This window comes from Furipterus horrens, unplaced genomic scaffold (assembly GCF_987537825.1).
Source record: "Furipterus horrens unplaced genomic scaffold, mFurHor1.1.pri manual_scaffold_6, whole genome shotgun sequence".
NCBI classification, from domain to species: Eukaryota; Metazoa; Chordata; class Mammalia; order Chiroptera; family Furipteridae; genus Furipterus; species Furipterus horrens.
In genome coordinates, this window is record NW_028327176.1 from 112,730,900 (window position 1) to 112,751,645 (window position 20,746).

At 33.5% G+C, this 20,746-nt stretch overlaps 1 non-coding gene across 1 annotated transcript; it reads right to left on the minus strand.

The window, feature by feature from the left end:
- Window positions 1–15,376: 15,376 nt before the first annotated feature.
- LOC150007257 (U6 spliceosomal RNA) lies at window positions 15,377–15,483 on the minus strand. Its single transcript, XR_016512227.1, has one exon. It is a non-coding gene; the product is annotated as a U6 spliceosomal RNA (small nuclear RNA).
- Window positions 15,484–20,746: the final 5,263 nt, after the last annotated feature.

Below are 20,746 nucleotides of genomic sequence, written 5' to 3' on the forward strand. Positions count from 1 at the left end.
AACTAAGCAAATCAGAATAGTAATAGAATCATAGGTATGGGGATTATTTGGAGGGTTATCAGTTGGGAGGGGGAAGGGGGATCAATGGGGAAATGGTGCAGGGATTAAGAAGCATAATTGGTTGGTACAAAATAGACAGAGGGAAGTTAAGAATAATAAAGGAAAGGGTGAAGCCAAAGAACTTATATGCACAACCCATGGACATGAACTAAGGGGAGTGGGATTGCTGGAGGGAAGGGGGTACTGGGCAGAGCGGAGCAAAGGGGAAAAAGATCAGGACAACTTTAACAACATAAACAATAAAATACATTAAAAAGAATGAAGAGAAAAAAATAGACTAAATAAAAGATATATAGAGAGAATGTGGCATCTTTCTGAAGAGCTATTTGAGGGAAAAAAAATGTCAGGAAGTTTAGGTTAACTTAGAAAATGTGAAGCGAATTGCTACCAATAATTTTGGTAAAAAGTTTAATGGTTTATATTGTTTCAAGTTATAATCAGAAATGCAATGCTTGCATATTTCCAATAATTTGATACATTTTAATTTCCCTTAACACAGATTATATGTGACACTATCATCTGGACTACTTTTGGGTCCAAGATAATTTATGATTTTCTATTTTCTGTATACTAGTAAATTAATCACCAGCTAATTTGGCATCTTTTAAGCAATTCAGTGAAGACCTCTAGAAACTGAAGAATATAATTATCATTTAAGGTGAGATACCTGAGAAGCTAATTAATATAAAGAAAATGATTTTTATAAAAGACACACTAAATTTCATAAGTAAAATAAAATTTATCTATTTTTCTCATTAAGTATATTTACAAGTCCTTTTATTCTGAAAATAATGACAAGCCTTCTGGGTTTTGGTCCAGGCATGTAAGAAGCTTAGAAGTCACCACTCTCTTCCTCAAAAAACATACAAAGCTGAACAAACTGCAAATCAACAGTTCTTTGTAGGCTTGTCAGAGGATTGAGGTTACATGGCAAATTACTTCCCCTTAAATTGGAGAGGCAGTCAGGCAGATGCAGAGAATTACCAGAGCAGAAACTCAGAGACAAGAAACCACTGCTGTAGTCAGTACCAGGGTAGGAAAAGAAACTCTAATTGATAAAATGCTGGTGGACCAGTGTGAACATGCTTGAGAGTTAAATACTCCTGGTGATGCTCATTCTAAGAGGATTTTCCATATTTTCCTAATGTTTACCAACAGGAGTCCTAGCAAGTTCTCACAGTGCAGATAGGGGAAAACACAACTTTGTGTTTTCAGCAGAGGTGGGAATAGCCATTTGAAATACTTCTAGAGCATTTTGTTCTTAAGAAGGCCTGGCCTCAAGGGAAATTATTTTAATGAGCCTAATTCACATGGAAGAAAGGAAACACACAACTCCAGCTCCTTGTAGCTTTCTTGTTGCATCTAAGGGCTAAGTGGGGTAAGACCACGTAAAGGTCACAGCCCAGAGGTGAGGTACAGGCTCTGAAAGACTGAAACCTAATCATAGCACTATTGAAAGCTGTATCTTCCCTTACACCATGGAAGCAATCTTTTCTTACCCACATCAATAATAACATGGGATTACAGCTGAAATCATTGCACATCTCAGATCTATTTAAGCAGAAGTTTCAAATGAAACACAATGATTAAAAGGGAGACCAAAGCAAGAATATCAGAAGAAATTTTAGGCTGACACCTAGAGCTAGAACAAACAGTAAATATGGCCTGATTCCTGGCCAGATAAAAATAAGGTCTCATACTAAAGTTCTATTTATTTCAGTTATTTTTATCCAGCACATGATACAAATATAAAATTATTAGGCATATTAAAGTACTGATAACATGGTTTGAAGAGACAGAGAAAGCATTCAAATCCGACTCAGATATGGCAGAGATTTTGCGATTGATTATCAGACTAGGAATTTAAAATAACTGTGATTACTGTGCCAAGAACTTCAATAAAACAACCTCAACAAAGATGACCAAAATCAAAACATACATTTTATATTCTAAGGGATACTGCAATTATCCCTGTTCTTCAGAAGCTCACAATTATTGAAATAGACAGAGCAATACATAAATAAGCAAATATTATATTAGACTATGATAACTTCATGCAATGTTTTAACTCTTCCCATATATTCTGTAGCTAAAATGTCATGACTAGCCCCCTCAGGGAGTTGTCATTTCTTTCCTATGTCCACTGTTTTCCTGTTCACCTAAACTCCATATGCACACTTAATTCTAAAGCAATTGATTTACCTGTCTATAATCCTTCTAATGGCTTTGTTCTTAATCCTCTCTCAAATTCTATCTTTCTATGAATGACATTATTTTTAAAGAATGTAAATTTGACATTTCACCATAAGATGATTCTTATTATTTTATATTCCATTTATTCAAAACATTAGAGGGAGGAAATAAATCTAAAAAACAATTTTTCAGTGATCTTATGCATTTGTCATGCCTGTTATTCTATTCCTTTATTTCAATATTCATGACTCTAACTTCATATTAATATTTCTATCATTCAAAGACACATTGAACAATTTCTTGATTTTTAAAAATATTTCATAAAAATATTTGGCTTCTTACTCCAATTAATAATCTACATGCCATTTTTAAGGGTATATCTACTTTTAAATGTCTATATGCTGTTATAACATTGATATGCATAATATTTAAATGTTAAATTCTTTTCCATAATCTAAAATTACTCCACCTTTATCTATTCATTTTAGAATATAACCAATGCATTAACAAAAGTAGAATCCCTCTTATCTCGCTGCAGTTTTTTACCTGAACACCATCTCTTATAATGGTAGGCATTTAGGTTTTATTTCAGCTTTTGAGAACTTGAGAGAGTGACTAAAAGAATATCAACTTAAAATTAACTTATTATATAATTAATATATAAAATTAATTAAATGCATTACTAAAATATTATATTTTTAATACTCCTCTTTAGTAGATTTGTGGTTTTATAAAACTATATTTTCAGGATTTTTACATTTTTAACATATAACAATGGATTTATTCTTCAGAATTGATTTTTTATTAAAAGATAATTTAAGTGTTAGTTGACTTATATCCCATATAAAAGAGCATATCCTGGAAAATTATTTAAAGATATTTTAAGAATATTTGCAGTAGACTGTGTTTAACAAAAACATATGTAAAATATCATTTATTTATACTTGTATAATTATAAATCCAATTATTCACATTTTTATATATCAGGTTTCATTGGTAGGAGCACACAGTTAAATGAAGGGTATATTTGTTTTGTTTTGTTTTTCTTTCTGCTGACAGTTTAAGGAGGCCATTATTGTGTAATCTGAGGTGTCATGAAGTCATTTCTTGGCACCCACTCTGAAGTGTCAGAGTGCCTGAAATTCTTCCTCAAAGATCGTCGTCGTCGTCGGCAGCCGTCCGTCTCAAGAGACGATGGTGTAGCTTCTTAAGAGTCTATCTGCACCACCGAGAATGGCTGTGCAGTCCGACTCGGGAGTGACATGGTATCTGTCTCCTCCCGTGTTGAATCGACATCTTGTGATGACGCTGAAGCTACAGAGCCTGGGCAGGGTAATATGGAGGGTCTGCTGTTGCCCATGCAGCAGACCCCCCCTCTCTTCGCAGCTGAAGGATCCAAGGGAAAGACGGAGTCAATACAGCTTGGGTTCAGGTGCGCCGCAGGAGTTGCCGGTGATGACTACAACGTCAAACCGCCTTAGGGACTCCGGCTCCGGATTTTCTGTCGGGGTTTACTCCCTTAGCCTTTCCCCTGAAGAGGTATGCCGCAAGGCAGCGGAGGTTTTTTGGAGTCAGAGTTTTCCTTCTCTGATGTACCCTGACTGGAAGATCGAACCAGCGACACTTAGCTCGCAGGCCGACGCTCAATCCACTGAGCTAAACCAGCCAGGGCTTCCTCAAAGATCACCTCTCTAAAATCACTAAGAGAAAGAATCTTCCCCTGGGAGAACCAGAATTGGAGGACCCTAAGAGAAAGAAAGATGATCAAGATGACAGTTCTGCCTCATTGGACAGATGAGCCTTCGGAATACACTTCAAAAGGAGAGAGTATGTATTTGACTATAGCCAAGGCTTTCTCAAATTCTTTTGTTTAGGTGACAGGTATTGACCATTTTTCTGTTTAATATCTTAATCACTTCTGGACACTCTTGCTTCTGACCTTTCTTTTCTGATCTTCCAGCTCTGAGGGATGCCTCACTCCATTCATACACACGCATTTTTCTTAGGCACTGACCAGACCTCACCTTCCCTTGAAGTCTGATTCCTTAATCTTGCACTGAGTCACCTGACTGTATATCCTATCTAATTACTTAGCTTTAATCTGTGTTAAGACTAGTCTATCTATTAATGATACTCATAAATGTATATTTAAAATTCCTATCAGTGCAGTCTTGCCAATTGGTATTCCACTACTATATTCATGTGCTATGACCAGCTGTAATAAAGAATTGTGGTAAAATAAAAAAAAGTGTGGTTCAATACAGATGTATCTACCAATTTAAGTCTATTATAATGTTAATGGAGTTCAGACCAGTCCAAATTTTCCAAGGAAGCAGATTCATTCTTCCTGGACACACAATACTCTGAGTCCAACACCAGAAGCAGTGCTATGTTCTTTGGCAAAATAGGGGTTCTACCAAGACCCTGACAATATTAAGTAATTCCTCTACTGGCATTCTCCTTCCAAATGCATTAAAACATTAAAGTCACTACATTAGGTCATTTGCACCTTAGTTTGGATTAATTAACAAGACTGCTTTCCTCTCTAAAGGAAGGGCTGAGGGCTCATGTGATGGATGGACAAGGAGGGAAAGGGAATGCTGAGATAGGTGTGGTATGTAGACAGAGAGGAGAGGGCACTAAGTTAACTTGTCCGAACTTACTGTTCACCATACCATATTCTATGTATTACTTACAGTATTTCAAAGACGATGTAAAGTTTCATAACAACAACAACAAAAATATATTTACCACAAACCTGGGTATGCATAAGCATGTCAAGTCACAGCCAGGTTTATTTTCTATGCATATTTCCTGAACACATGAGCTGGGACTGCAATCATCAAATCCCTTTTCACGGTGATGTTCTGACCATCCTGTTAAAAACAATCACAAACAGAAATTAAATATTAATAATGATAGTTCATATATGTATATGTGTGCATATGTTTGTGTGTGTGTATATATGTATATACATGTGTGTGTATACATATATAAATATATATACTTACTATTTGTTATACTTGTGTTAAGTCCTTTATATATATTACCATAGTTTATCTTCATAATCATTTGATACAGTTATTACTATCTCCACTTAATAGATGAGAAAATTAAACTCAGAGAAGATAATTAATTTGCCCTGAAGTCACACAGTTATGCAGGAATGAAAGTAAGTATATATGAAATAAAGTTTTGGCTTGTACCTATGGTGTCATTCTACATTACCTGTTCAAATGTGTTTATATATTTTACCTTGTAATAAATACATAAAAGGCAGTGGGATAATCACACCCCATACTTCTTTAATAGGCTTTTTAAGTTCAAAGAAAAGCTATCATTACATATTTCTAGATATATAATATATTCTTGCAATATTCTACTTATAGTGTTTTAGAGTTAATATTTCTTAAACTGTGGTTCTATAGAATATAAATATTCTTGCTCCTACTTAGCAATATACTCTTACTGTTCTTGATAAATTGAAAGAGAAAAATTAAATTAGTATTTTGGGGTGTTTAGAAATGATTTAATACAATAGTACATTATAAAAAATACAGAACAAGTTTTAAAAACTTGGCACCATCCAGATCAAACTTGGAAGCATCTGCCAAAAGACTAAATTCACCAAATCCCTGTCCAAGACTCTTTTCACTTTGTAATGCTTTTTCATATTCTGAGCTGATTCTGTAGCCATCTCTACTATAAAAGGTGTTACAGAAGAAATAGTTTTGTAGGGCTTATAAAAAGTCAGTACAACCAGTCATTAACATGGTTGAAATCTCACAAACATATTGTTGAATATAAAAGCATATTCCATAAAAATATATTTGATAACCGTTCTTATAAAAGTGAAATACATACAAATTTGATAACATCACTTAGAGACACATATATAATAAAACTCTAAGGTATACTAAGAGAATGCTGAAAATAAAATTCAGAATAGTTACTGCAGGGCTGGGGGATAATAATGTGCTCAGAGAGGGATACAGAGGAGCCTGAAATTATTGCTAATATTTTATTCCTTGAGGTCCACAAAGGCTCATTATATTACTTCATATAATAAATCTACATTAATTGTCTATTCTTTTGATTGAATAAAAGATTTCAAAAAGTATTTTAAACAATTAAAAATAATAATGTAGTTTTCCTCTTGCTTCAAATTCTATAAAAGGACATTATAAAACTTTAAACCACAAGATAGGAACTGTGAAAGAAAGACAAAAATTCACCAGATCATTTAAAAAAGAGGAGGAAGACATTATTCAAGAGTATCATAAGAGAGAAGGAGGCTATTCAAATAGGGGAGAGAGATTGAACTCCACTGAACCAAAGATAGGTGGGAGGGGATTTAAATGTTAGGGTGAGCTCATGGAAAAGTACTGGAGGATACTGGGCTGAGGATGGGAATCAGTCAATATGCTTAGACTATCTGTGTTTGTTAATCATTATTTATTGACATTAGGGTTCTACTTTCCCACAGAACCTGGAAGACAGGGGCACTATCTCTTATGATTACATTTCAAAGGGATGGCACCCAGTTCCTTGAGAAAGACATTTCTGGGCTTTGGAATTGCCAGGAGGTGGCAAGAAGGTTTACATCTCAAAGGGACAGAGAAAAAAAATTATAATCACACATTTTCTGAAGTAAATGCTCTAAAGAAAGGGAGGTCAGGTGCTTGGAGTTATGAAGAAGACTGTCTAAGGTTTAGTCAACATGCAGGAAAATTTAAGGCTAACTTGGTCAAAAATAACAAACTAGGATAGAAAATAAGTTAGTCAGGGTTCAGCATAGAAAACAGAAATCACTCTAGGTATTTAAGGAAAGGGGGCATTACAAACAGATGTGACTCTGAGATATGTCCCCTCAGGCTGGTGAGAAACATAAAAGCCACCCTTGAATTATTGGGTTCCAGAGCCCATTGCAGTAATTGAGGGGAGCAAGATTACCAGGAAGCTGCCACCACAACCTCCCCAGCCTCCCCCTGCTCTGAGATCAGTGACTGAACACAGGATGCAGTCTCACTGCCCCCCGCCACCACTGCCTTTTAGCACAGAGTCAGTGACTCGATAGTGAAATCTGCTGCAGAAAACCCCGCATGTTCATCACCAGATGAAACAGCTAACACATCCTCAAATGAACTCCACAAGATCCTCCAAATTGCAGCTATGTTTATTACTGGTGGAACTCAATATATAGCCACAACCACAGCTTCAAGGGAACCAGATGTTCTAGTTTTTAATTTTCTTGCTTTTGTAGTAGAGAAACCACAATAGACAGAATGGGTGCTGAGTGCCAATCACGCCCATAAAAATAAATAAGATAAATGTCTTTGTACTGATGTGGGCAAGGAGATGACAAGAAATGGGAACAGCTCTGGCTGGTGTGGTTCAGTGAGTTGAACATCACCCTATGCACTGAAAGGTCAATGATTCGATTCCCCATCAGGACTCATGCCTGGGTCATGGCCAGGTCCCCAATTGGGGGCATATGGGAGGCAACCAATCAATATTTCTCTCACACATTGATGATTCTCTTCCTCTGTTTCTCTCTCCCTTCACCTTCTCTAAAATAAATGAATACATAAAATTTAAAAAAAGAGAAAAAGAAATGGGGACAAAATAAAGGAATGTAAAACAGGCAAATGAAAATTCAGCATGAGTTCTTTTTTTTTTTTTTTAAGGCTTAAAAGCAGAGATAAAGAAAACATCCTTTCAGTCCCATTTAGGTTTGATGTCCATTTATTATAAGGCAATCAGATACTTAGAAAATACTGTTTGGTAATTAAAAATAAATAAGCCAAATGCAGGTATAAAATAAAGAAACAACAGTTATCAAATTATATTAATAAAAATAAATTAGACTAATTTTTAAGTTGGTAAATGAAACAAATACTTAAGTGCATCAATATATTCAACTAAAAACACTGACAGGTTTTAATACCACCATCCTCTGCTATAACATGGCAATTATAATAGTTTGAGTTTATTAATGAAAATAAAAATCACTATTTTCAAAACTTATATATTTTAATTTCCCTCTTATATATTTTATTTTCCCTTTTATAGCCAAGTAATTTCTGTCTAATCTGAGGAAAATAAAATAAACTTAAAATATCTCTATTCTGTTTGCTAATATATTGTCTAGTAATTGGATAACATGAATTAAAATAATTTTTACTGTGTTTAGTCTAACTCTAGACTATATAGAAGAATTGATTTTTACACCTGAATCTTCATGAAAATACATTAGTATAGACTTTTTATTTCATAGTAAAGATTATTTCACTTTTTATGGGTCTTGATTAAAAAGAAAAAATCATTCTGTATCTTTTTTGTTCTAAGTACAAAAGCCCTATCCATGACTTAATAATTGTGAGCACCTCTGGCAGATATTATCTGTTTTTCTTTTCCTCTGCTTTTTTTGACCCAAGGACAATGCAGCATTTCTGCTTCAAAATGAATAATGCTATTTTAAGAGCGAAATGTGTATCTTCAGTTTATATTATCACCTCTATAAACATTATTCCACCCCTCCTGAGTATAAAATGTGGGCACAGTGATTACCCCAGGGATTAGGACCAACTCAGGGTGAAGTATGAACATTTGCCGTGCTGAAGCTGTTCCCTTCACTTTCAATTTTCACATAATAACATAAACTGCAGTTTCACTTATTGAGTGTTAAACATTTTTATATAACACTATAAATGGAACTATTTGGACTAAAACAAAAGTAAATGTATTTTATTTTGAAAACACTCTGAATGCTTGGATTGATACTTCAATGGAAACAAATTCAGTAGCCATTGATTTCACTACATAGGTAGAGGACGAGCTCTGTAATTAGGGCTGAACTGAATGCTGTGCAGGTTGTACCCTGCATTAAGATCTCCTGCAGAGAGGATCAGTGAGGCCTGAGATCCAAAACGTGCTTTGCTTGCCCAGCATTGTACCTTGTTAACTTGGAGGAAAGGGTATAACCATCTAATTTGTCTGATTGTGAAGAGGGGATGGTTTTATGAAAACTATGACCCTGTCTGTGATTACACAACATTGGCCAGCATCATAAATAAATTGCACTTTTTCAGTATGTGCAGAACAATTTGTGAGGATACTTTAAATACAACTCCCTAGATGGGGTTTCATGGTATGAAATTAAGTAAGATGTAGAGTAACTTCTAGCTTATATATATCTGGTTTAAATTGCAATTGTGTCTTGCAGATATACCTGGTGAGAAAGCTGACATTTAATTTTTTAAATTGCATTCTGTTCATAATATTGCAGGAGTCACCTAGCTCTGATTGGACTAAAAAGAAGAGAAAAGAGAGGAAAAAAAAGATAAAATTGCAAATCTCGAGGTAAAGTGAAGGAGCCACCCAAGATTATGACAATGGATAAATAGATTTTACATACAGATGAGGGAATTTTGCCCTGGTTGGGTGGCTAAGTTGGTTGGAACATCACCCTTTACACCAAAACATTGTTGGGTTCATCCCAGTCAGGGCACAGACCTAAGTGACTTAGGGTCCAGGTTTGATCCTTGGCCCCTGTGAGTACAGGAGGCAATTGATGGATGTTTCTCTTTCACACTGATGTTTCTTTCTCTCTTTCTGTCTCTCTTTCCCTTCCTTTATTTCTAAAAAAGTCAATAAATATATCCCCAGCCAATGATTTTAAAAAAAGACAAGAAAATTCTTATAATTGGCAACATGATGTAAACTTAAGGAAGATTTTCACAACTGATAAAAATAGAAAATGGTTATAATTTTTAATACTTAACTAGTTTAAAGACATAACTAAATACCTAGTGAAATTAGGTTTTCTTCCAGAACTGAGTAAGGTAAAGTTAATGGCAATATTTAGAAAAGAGCCTAAGAAAGAATTATCAACATTAATTAAGACTGGTTTCGTCCATGGGCAGGAATGGTGGACCTGTATAAACCAACTGAATCAGCCTCCGTGTCTTTCTACGACATTTGTAAGAAGGCAAGTTACTATAGATTACTTTAAAAAGTGGTAAATTCTCAGGTTTTGCTTATGAAAACCTTTTAGGAGCTAATCAGAAAGATCTGGGGAGGAGACCTTCCTGAAGGAATCTGACAGTGGTTAGAATTGGTAACATCCAGACTAAGATGCAAAACACAGTGATGGATCTTATAGGTGAAGTCCTTTTGTTTGTTTGTTTGTTTGTAAAAGACTATTCAATTTTTTTCTAGTAAAAACATTTAATATGAATCTATTTAAAATACTTTTTAAATGTACAATACAGTATTATTAATTATAGGCACAATGGTGTACAGTGGATCTCTAGAACTTACTCATCTAGTATAACCAAAATTTTATGTAAAGTTGTTCTTCAGTGAAGGCCCCACTGTGGGGAACATAAGAAATGATGAATGCACAGCACTAGGACAGATATCCTGGTTGTAAATCTGAGTTTTGCCTAATGTGCTGTAGAAAATTATCCAAAGACTCTGGGACTCCAGGTCCTCATTGGTAACATTTGGCTTTCAAAATCTAAAAGTTCAGAATATAAGAGAAAGAACTGCTAAACAACAGGTAGAACTTCCAAGGACAAAAATGATCAAGAAGAAATCAGAATTATATAAAAATCAGTATATGTTGGGGGTGAAGAAAGGATCAGCTACAAAGAGGGAGCAGGAGTACTAATTGGGGATAGTGGTTACATGTGCCTGACAGTTTGGTATCTATACAACTATAGAATGTATTGACAGAATGAATTTCACAGTATGAATTATCAAAACCTTGAAAAAAATAACAGCTAACTATTTTATTAAAGAAAGTGAGGAAGGGATAAAGGGTAACCTGCAAGAGCAAGATTATTCCTTAGGTAACTTCAGAGGAAGGATGGGTTGGCTGTAGAGAGTCCCTGGGAGTAAGTCTGAAAGGGTGCCCACAGCATTTTCAAAGAATTTTTTTGTTTGTTTGTTTACCACCTAACAACACAGCTGAGTATCATTTTTGAGGCCTTTCATATCCTCTATGGATAATGAGAAGCATTCAGAAGGCGGCATCCTCAAATGCTGCAACTACTGGAAATGGCTCTGTTCTTCCTAATAGATCTAATTTAAGTGGATTCATGATCTGGAGCATCAAAACTAGTCTTGCAATGTAAATACAATAACATAAAAATAAAATCAGCAATTTAAGATATGTATTGATATAGTAAAAATTATTGATATAACTGTTTTATTTCTTTATCTTTTTGTAAAATTATATAGGGTAGGACAAAAGTGGGTTTATAGTTGTAATAAAAATAAATAATACAATAATATATAATAATACAAGAACAAATACCATGTTTTGTGTACTCACAAACCTACTTTTGCCCCACCCTGCTTCCATTGCTTATGGTAGCTTTCATAGAATTTTAAATGTTCAGACCTCAATAAAAACATTTTTGCTTAAGAGGCAAAAGTTTTGAAATGGCATTTATTTATTATATCAGAGAATTGTAATCTTCTACTTCTTTTATCTACAAGAGTTGCAGTTTTATGTATAGGTGGCTATTTCAAAATGCAGGTGTAAATGCCTCTTGATAATTTGACCAAATCAAACACAGTATTGAGTGAGAGAGTCTCTGGGTCCCTCGGAGTGGATGAAGAAACTACTCAGACACTCTCCATCTGAGGAAGAAAGGGAGTGAGTTTTCTCTAGTGGAAAATTGCCCCTGTTTCTTTATTAGCCAGGGTTTTTATCCACTTTCCCATGCAGAAGTATTTAAGGAAAATATGCAGCACTTCCCCAAATGGTAGGGAGTGAAAGGGAAGTGCAGATCAATACAGGGTTGAAACATCCAGGTATTTTACACAAGGTCAAATGCACTTCCTCTTACTTAATCATTTTGTTCTTCACATTTTACTGACAAGGATTTGAGGCTTTACAGAGAAAAACAGAGCAGGTTCCCTTTTCCTTAAAAGCCACTTTGTATTTCTATTCTATTTTTAAAATCCCCCGGGAGGGTGGGATTCAGAGCAGGACTGGAAGACAACCTGCCAGCTAAGGACCCAGCTGGGGGCAGCTCCGCACAGCGGTCAGTCTTTTAAACCAAGCCTGTCTGCTTCCCACATCTCCCCATGCCTGTCTGTCCCCCACAATTGAGTTGCCAAGAGACAGGAGAGATGCTGTGAATGTTGTGTGAATGTGAACTTGTAAACAGTATGTTACAGGTACTCAATTGATAATTAGTACTATATCACATATACAGTAGGTCCTGTGCTTCATTACCACATTACTAAAGGCCTTTTTATTATTAAGTGCTGCAAAGTAATGAGTTATTAAGTTATTAAAAGACATGAAAAAACCTCAATTGCATGTTACTAAGTGAAAGAAGTCAATACATATGTCATTATGCATTTGTCCAAACCTATAGAACGTACAACACCAAGAGTGAGCCCTAAGACATTATAACTTTTGGGTGATTATGATGTGTCAATGTAAGTTAATTTTGGTAACAAATGTACTATTCTGGTGAGTGATGTCAATAATGGTGGAGACTGCATATGTGTGCGCAGTAGGTATATGAGAAATCTCAGTACTTTCCTCTCAATTATGTTGTGAACCTAAAACTGCTAAAAATACTCTTTAATGCAAACTAGCGAGACATTACTAAATCATGAAACTCTCATATTGGGCTTTTAACACAAACTTGATCTACAATACTGAGGAAGGGGCATAAAACATGAATTGATTCTGATGCATGGCAATTAAAAACAAAACAGTTAAAGCAAATTTATTTTAATTAGAACTCAGAATAAAACTTCAGATAAACCCAACATCATACTTCTATTGGAATACTTGATACAAAAAGTTAAACTGCTCTTAGTAGGTGGAAGGAACCACCCTTAAACGATTATTCAAATTGGAAAGTACTACTTTTTCACCTGTTGGAGAAAAATTGCAAATGGAGTCATCTAAGTGGCTCATAGCTATTTCATTAACAACTTCGCCTAGATACGTTCTTATAACCACTGTAATGGTTACCACCTCTACCATGAACTGTTCCTGCAAACCCTCCTCTAGATCAAAGATCAACATTGTGGTATTTCTTTTCCATTATCTTTACTTTTCTTTATGAAAAATAATAAAACATTATCTGTCTCTTATTAGTCTTGCATATGGAGTTCTCTATGGATTACCTACACCAAAATCACCATTTGGGGCACTTATCAAGTTAAATTATGAGGAATATAACAAAGAAAGTCTATAAACAACTTATTAAACAGAAAAATAGTGTCTGGTATCATACAATTAGGATGAGAAAGATTAGATAGTTTTCAAAGACTAAATTTTCATCCCACACAATTTTATTCAAGCAATCTTTTTCTTTTCAGTTGCAGTGGTAAAATTGAGACAATTCAACATACACACATTCACAAAACTGTTATTTGACTTTGAAATATTTACTTTCCAGTTTAAAAATCAATGTAGTTACAATCTCTAATATTCCACTTGCCTGAATTTGATAGCATAATGTAGTAGGATGTAATTTAATAATTGTTAAGGAAGGAGCTACATTATAACTTATTTTTTTCAGTTTCAAAGCATCAACATTAAAAATACCACCTTTAAATATGCTCAGAAGCTAAAGTGTTTAGTTATCATTAGGATCTTTGCTAAAGCCAATAATCCTCAAATCAGAAGAGTTGAAAAGTGTCACATGTCTGCTATAAGTCACTTCGTACAGTTTCAGAACTCACACAGCTCTTTTCTGTAATCTATTCATGTTCTTTTTAGTAAGTAGTGATTACAACTGTAGATAATTTCCTTTACTTTAGAATATTCCAAAATATGAAGTGTTCATCCCTCTGAATATTAAGTGCACCCTTTATTGGTAACTGATCACGGTCATGAGTAAGGAGTCTCAAATTAGGAATCCACACACCTTGAATATAACTTCTACTTAATATTGTTTATTTGCTTTTATTTTAATCAAATATTCACACTTTCTGGAATTTTGGCTTATTTTCAAGTAGTAGCCCCATTACTTACATCTCACTTATCATTGTGTTCTCTCCCATGTTCTTGATGACATACCAGATAAATAAACTGGAACTGCTAGGGTCATGTACCTGATCTAGGTCATGGAATCTAAACATGTTTGCTTATATTTATATTCATGCAAATGGCTATGGAGTCGCAACTTTGACTTTTAATTTTCTCTTACTGTTTCTATAGATATCTCTGTATTGTAAGCTACCAGTTCCCTGGGAAACACAACAGGAATACGAGGTTGGTAAGTTAGAGATATCCCCGTGAGCAGGCAGAACCAATGACCTGACCAGGATGGCCTTATCTGTTCTAAAGATATCACATTATGTTACTCATCTCACTATGTCCTGTATTATTCAAATGATCTCATTAAACTTCTAAATCTTTAAACTCATTGGAATCTGAATTATTGTATGTATTTTCAAATGTGTAATTTAATTGTATTGTAGCCTTAAGTAAATTGCGTAAAGTAGAATCCTAATTAAAATGCAAAATAAGTACTTTTATTAACATTGCCTAAATTGTGTACCTTAAAGGCCATTTTTAATTTAGCATTTTTACTTTTATCCTGAGCAATTCTATTATCAGTCTTATTTTGCATACACATTAAGGAGAGAATATTCTCAGAAGACAACTTTTTACCATAAATCTTAGTTTCTTGAGATTCCTTTACAAATCAGAATATTGTCTAAACAGCTGTTGAAACTATATGTACACAAGTAAAATAATTTAGATAAAAGAGAAATGATAATAACCACAACTGTCTCCATGATTAGAAATATACAAGTTGCAAAAGGAATTCTTCTTTATAGATATTACTTCACATTTTTAATAAAACCTTGTTTTAAATTTTGATCTTGAGAGTAATTAAATTTCAGAGTGCTAAGCTGTTTTGGTTTGGAATGTTTCATATTTCAAGAAACTGAGATATGAAACATGAATGTAAGTTGTTTATTTGGGTGGAGATACAAATCAGCCAAATTGAAGGAGTGGGGAGAATGAGACAGGGAGAAAGGAAGAGCCAATCAGGAACGCGTTATTTATTTATTTATTTTTAGAGTTTATAATATATTCTTTAATTTGTTCTTTATAATGAAAATTTGTCCTAAAAATATGGAACGCTTCACAAATTTGCATGTCATCCTTGCGCAGGGGCCATGCTAATCTTCTCTGTATTGTTCCAATTTTAGTATATGTGCTGCCAAAGCAAGCACATGAATGCATTATTTATCTTTGCCACTGTGTGCACCTGGGACTCAGTTCTACTGTAATGATTTTAAAACATTTTCATACTCTCCAAAAGCCTAATTCTGGAGATTACTTATAAAATATAATAGATAAAAAACCAGAAATAATCTAAGCAATAAAACACACTTCTATTATCACTTCTATTACTATGTCTATTGTGATCAGAATCATTTTCTCAAGCCAAAATACCTAATTATTATTAAGAAAGTTTACATGTTTACAGTATGTGGCTATATTCCAGTTCACAAATTAATATTATATAGTTAGGGCAGGCTGGGTGGAGGGGGGCAAAGGGAGAAAATTTGGGAGAACTGTAATAGCATAAACAATAAAATCTTTAAATTATAAATATACTATAATTAATGGCAGTTAAACTTTCTACCTATAAACCTTTGTCAATCCTCAAAACACAATGTTAGATACTATAGTTATCTCACCAGTAACTTAAGTTCTATATTCAGTCTGTGTTTAAAAGAAAATGAATCCATTTGGCAGGCAGAATTTTAGGAAAGTCTATTGCAAACATAGTCAGCATTCCCCATGGCAAGAGTCAGTCCAAATCCTGATCCACTCATGTACTCAGGTATGAAAGAAGTTTCTGATGAAATGTTTTAAAAGCTTTTTTTTCATTTAAATGCCTGAAGTTTATAATGCTGGAATTACCTAAGTAACATATTCAAAAAGGAGTTAGTTGGATTCCTCAGGACATTTTAATGCTGAAGAACACATGGCTTCCTAAGCCAACTCATTGGGGTTTTCAACAGCTCTATTAAATAAATGAAGTTCAATCATCATTCATTTTTAAACTTGCAAAGTGTCTTGTATTTTTTCATAGTGTTATTATAATGATATTAAATATCTTTTTCTTATTTATTTCCATCCATTAGATGGCATCCTATTAACTGAAGAAATCCATGAACATTCTAATCCATATAAGTGCTTGAAAATACTTTTAATTTTGTTAAAAAAAATCTTCCCATTTTCATGGGAAACTTCCCAACTTTCTTAACGTATTCCTTATAAAGCATACTTTCTAGATCTCTGTTATAACAGTACATCTCTAGAAAATGGTTTCCTCCAACAACCAGATTTCCCTCCTACCTTCCACTCTAATATTACATTTAGTAGATCTTTTATTCTTTTTTTGGACACATGTCTATGTAAGTGAACACATATCGGTATGTTTCTAAAGATATGAATTTCACAGAGAAATATATTTTATACTACTTTTTTTGTTTCTGTGAATAAACAGTAATTGTGTGAGTAATGCTAGGGTCTATCATGGGGTTCTAAGATATATAAAAAATAAAAAGGGGACCAGAATTTTATATTAAATGGAGAAAAATATTTCCTTTTAAATATTAAAAACATTAAAACTAGTACTTTTCTAAAATTTACCTGAAGTTTCACAAAAGTACATTTAACATTATGAGTTTTATAGTTTCGGATCTGCCCCCAATCTCAACATACAACATATTATCTTACTGCATCCTTTATTTCTCCTTTGACTATATTTTAATGGAATTATTTAAGCATACCTCAGATTTCCAAAATGCCTCTCTCAATCTTTAATATATAAATTATTATATTGGCTTCTTCTATAATCATTCTTATTGATTTTCTCTTCCTCAGTTTTAATCACTCTCTGCTCTTCAGCAGCATTGTGTATAATTGAAGCAATTTTCCAGGAGAACTTCAGTCAATTTTATAAGATCCTGCATCTTTGACAAGATTGTAAATTTTATTCTTTAGGTGATTTTTTTTTTTGTGTATATATATATATAAATTTTTTTTTGCCAGTTATCAAGGGACAAATCTAGAATCCTCAATGAGAAGGTAGTACTTAAGAGGCATATTTGAGTAGGGATTAATATTAAAAGTGAAACATTTTTATTTCCCTTACAATCCTATAGTAGCAGGATTTAGAAAATTAGCATTAAGTAAAAAATATGAAGGAAGGAAAAAAGCTCTCATATTTAATTAACAATATACCATGCATTTTGAAAATCATTTTACTTCTCTGGTTGTCTTCTTTTCAGGTATATGACTATATTAAAATGGAAAGTTTGAATCATGGCATTACCAGTTTTCAGTTGCCACATAGCATAGAAGAGGAATGGGAATGTATAAAGTATATTTCTTTCTAGATAACTGCTATTTCTGCTTTTTCTAGAGTTCAATTTTAAGCTACATCTGAATGTACATTCAGTTTCAGCATGGAATCAAAATTTCAACATTTCCTTTTATTTGCAAGTAATACTTTGTTAATGTAGTCAACATGGTGAGGAATTCTCCAACATAAAGCATGTATGCCTTATATAATTCCCCATGAAGTAAAATAGAAAAAAAACAACTGGCACTCATCAGCCTAAATCAGTTCATAATTAATAAATTACTGCATAAACTGAACTTTAAGAAATGTCTTGGGGGTTGTTTACGTTCAGATAATTTAGTTCTCTTGAGGGCATCTATGGCTTTGACAGGGCTATTAAAATGCTGATTAACTATTTTGACCTCTACCTGTTTACTAAAGTGTACAATTTCTGAGCATCATTCTTCCTAATTTGCAATTTTGTCATTAAAAAATGGAGTGAAGAAAAACAAATCCACGCTCCAATGATAGGAACTGATTTTCATAGTAAAGTCACATTTATCCAAAAATACATCGTGTGGCAAAAGTAGGTTTACAGTTGTTTGTTTGGAAAATAATGCACTAATTAATAAATAATAATACAAGAATCAATTCTGTGTTTTGCATACCCACAACTCTAAACCTACTTTTGCCCAACCCTGTATCAGTAGTGAGAAACATGTCATGAGCTCTATGAAACTCACAGCTGTGAACTAACTGTGTTATAAAACATTTTCACTTTTGATTTCCTCAGTCAGAGGACATGATCTGTGTAAGGGCTTTTCAAACTTCCATGCGTGTTTAAATGTAAGAATAAATTTTAAGAGACTCTGCTTCTTTTTGAAACATTTTAGATAGCTATATATTGCTTCCCTAAAGAAGCTATCACCAGATACTATATTATATGTACAATAGAATGTAAATTGTGTTTAGAATTGGATATACAAATGAACAAATTAAATTCTTATTAAAATAAATATATGTATACTCTTATAATTATTAAGATCTTAAATGTCATGCAACTGGTTACCACAACAGGAAAAAGTTCCTGTCTGGACTAAGGCAAATTCTCCCCACTTTTAATATTCTTTGAATTTTTAATATTCACATTTCTTTCATGTTTTGGGAGATAACCCACCATTCAGTCTTTATATTGCTTAGATTATCTTCTCCTTAACCATAAGAATCCTCCCTGACAGCATCTATCATCAAATATTTTGTATTTGGAGAATTAAAGCCATAGCCTTGAAGGAACAAAGTGTACTCATTTTCAAGCAATTTTTCCAAATCATATCTGTTCCTCAGGGATTTTTAAGGGTGTTACAAATATGATGCAGGGTGTTCCTAGTTCTGTACAATGTGCCATTTTAATGTCACCTTATTACCAACATGTTCAATTTGCTAATTCTGTCTTTAACAACTTCATATGTATATATACATATATATATATATATTTTTAAATGAACAACTTTATACTTTTAACAGTACCTTGCTTGCTTCAGGAATTTTTTCATTTTCACTTCCTTGTCCCTAGATTAGTTTCCCAGGACTGACACAAAAATTTTACATAAACTGGGTGGCTTAAAAAAACAGAAAATGATTCTGGAAGCCAAATATCCTATATCAGGATCAATAGGGCTGGTTTCTTCTGAGGGCCTCACTTGTTGGCTTGCAGAAGCTGTCTGCTTCTGGCATCTTCATATAGTCTTTCCTTTGCCAATATTTTCACCTTTTCTTCATATATAGACATCAGTTATATTAAATTAGCTCCCACTCATAACCTAATTTACCTTAAGTAATTCTTTAAATTCCCTATCCCCAAATACAGTCACATTCTGGGGGTTAGGGCCTTAAAACATAAATTTTGTAGGGACACAATTCAAAACACCCCGTTGATGTACAAATCAAAAGAAGTCAATTGGGTAACAACCAGAAGAAAATAATAGGAAGATATAGTCACATGAAAAAAAAGCAAAGACATGAGTTTTGAAATAAAACTAGATATTAAAACATGTCAAAACATTTAAGGTAGGTTTTAGAAAATGACTAAGAGCATTTTCAGAACTTCTAAAAAGTTTCCATTTTAAACACTAATATGTGCAGATATAAACCTCTTTCTTGGTAAATATTGGAGCTTTTGAAAATTATGTTTAATTATTAGCACTATAAAATATATTTTAAAATATTTTAGTACATAAAACTTAAAGGTGGAATACAAGTTTATGTTATGAAATGAACATGCCATAAATTACAAAGCTTTCTGTGTGACTTCAGTGCAAAGGCATTATATGGGAAGACCCTACACTGAAGTTTTAACTTCATGCAAATGACAGAAAAAACAGGTATTATTATGCTTCATGAAGAAGACTAAAATAGCATTTGAATCTTTCCTCCCATTCTTTGTAATCACTAAGCACATTTAGTATCTCATCTTAAATAAACAGCTGTGAGACCAAAGCACAAAAACTATGAATAGAGCCATCATACAAGTATTCAGGAATTAAGAATCAAAAGATAGAGAAGTAATTTCTGACCCGAGACTTCCCTGGATCCAGCTATGCCTAATCAGATTCATAAATGAACTTCCAAGTCTTATGAGTTATAAATATTCTAGATATTCTTTAAATTGGGTTGGTTTAATTGTTTGTATCAAAATACCTTTTAGGAATGTATACTCTGAGACAGAAAGTATATTCATTAGAATTATCACAAAGCTAATACCACCTCAAGATGTATAATTATCAGTTACCATTTTAAGTACACTAATATCCAAAGAAGTGGTAGCATATTATAATATGTCATTATAAAAACATAATGAGCAAACAAATTATATATATATGGAAATAGTATGTTTTGCAGACCAAGTTCAGCCTGCCTCAGTTGATCTAAATATACATTTTTTTTGTCATTAATGTTGTGGTCTGAGCTCTCCTTCCTTGCAATTGCAAACTAGCTCATGTCGTATTCTTAATCTTAGGACAGCCATTTATAGCCCTGAATAAAAAAAAAATGCATATTTACAAGATGGGAGAAATCTCTATATTAGGCTGCAGAATGTAACATCAGCATGCCAGCTACCTGAACTCCATTATTAGTTA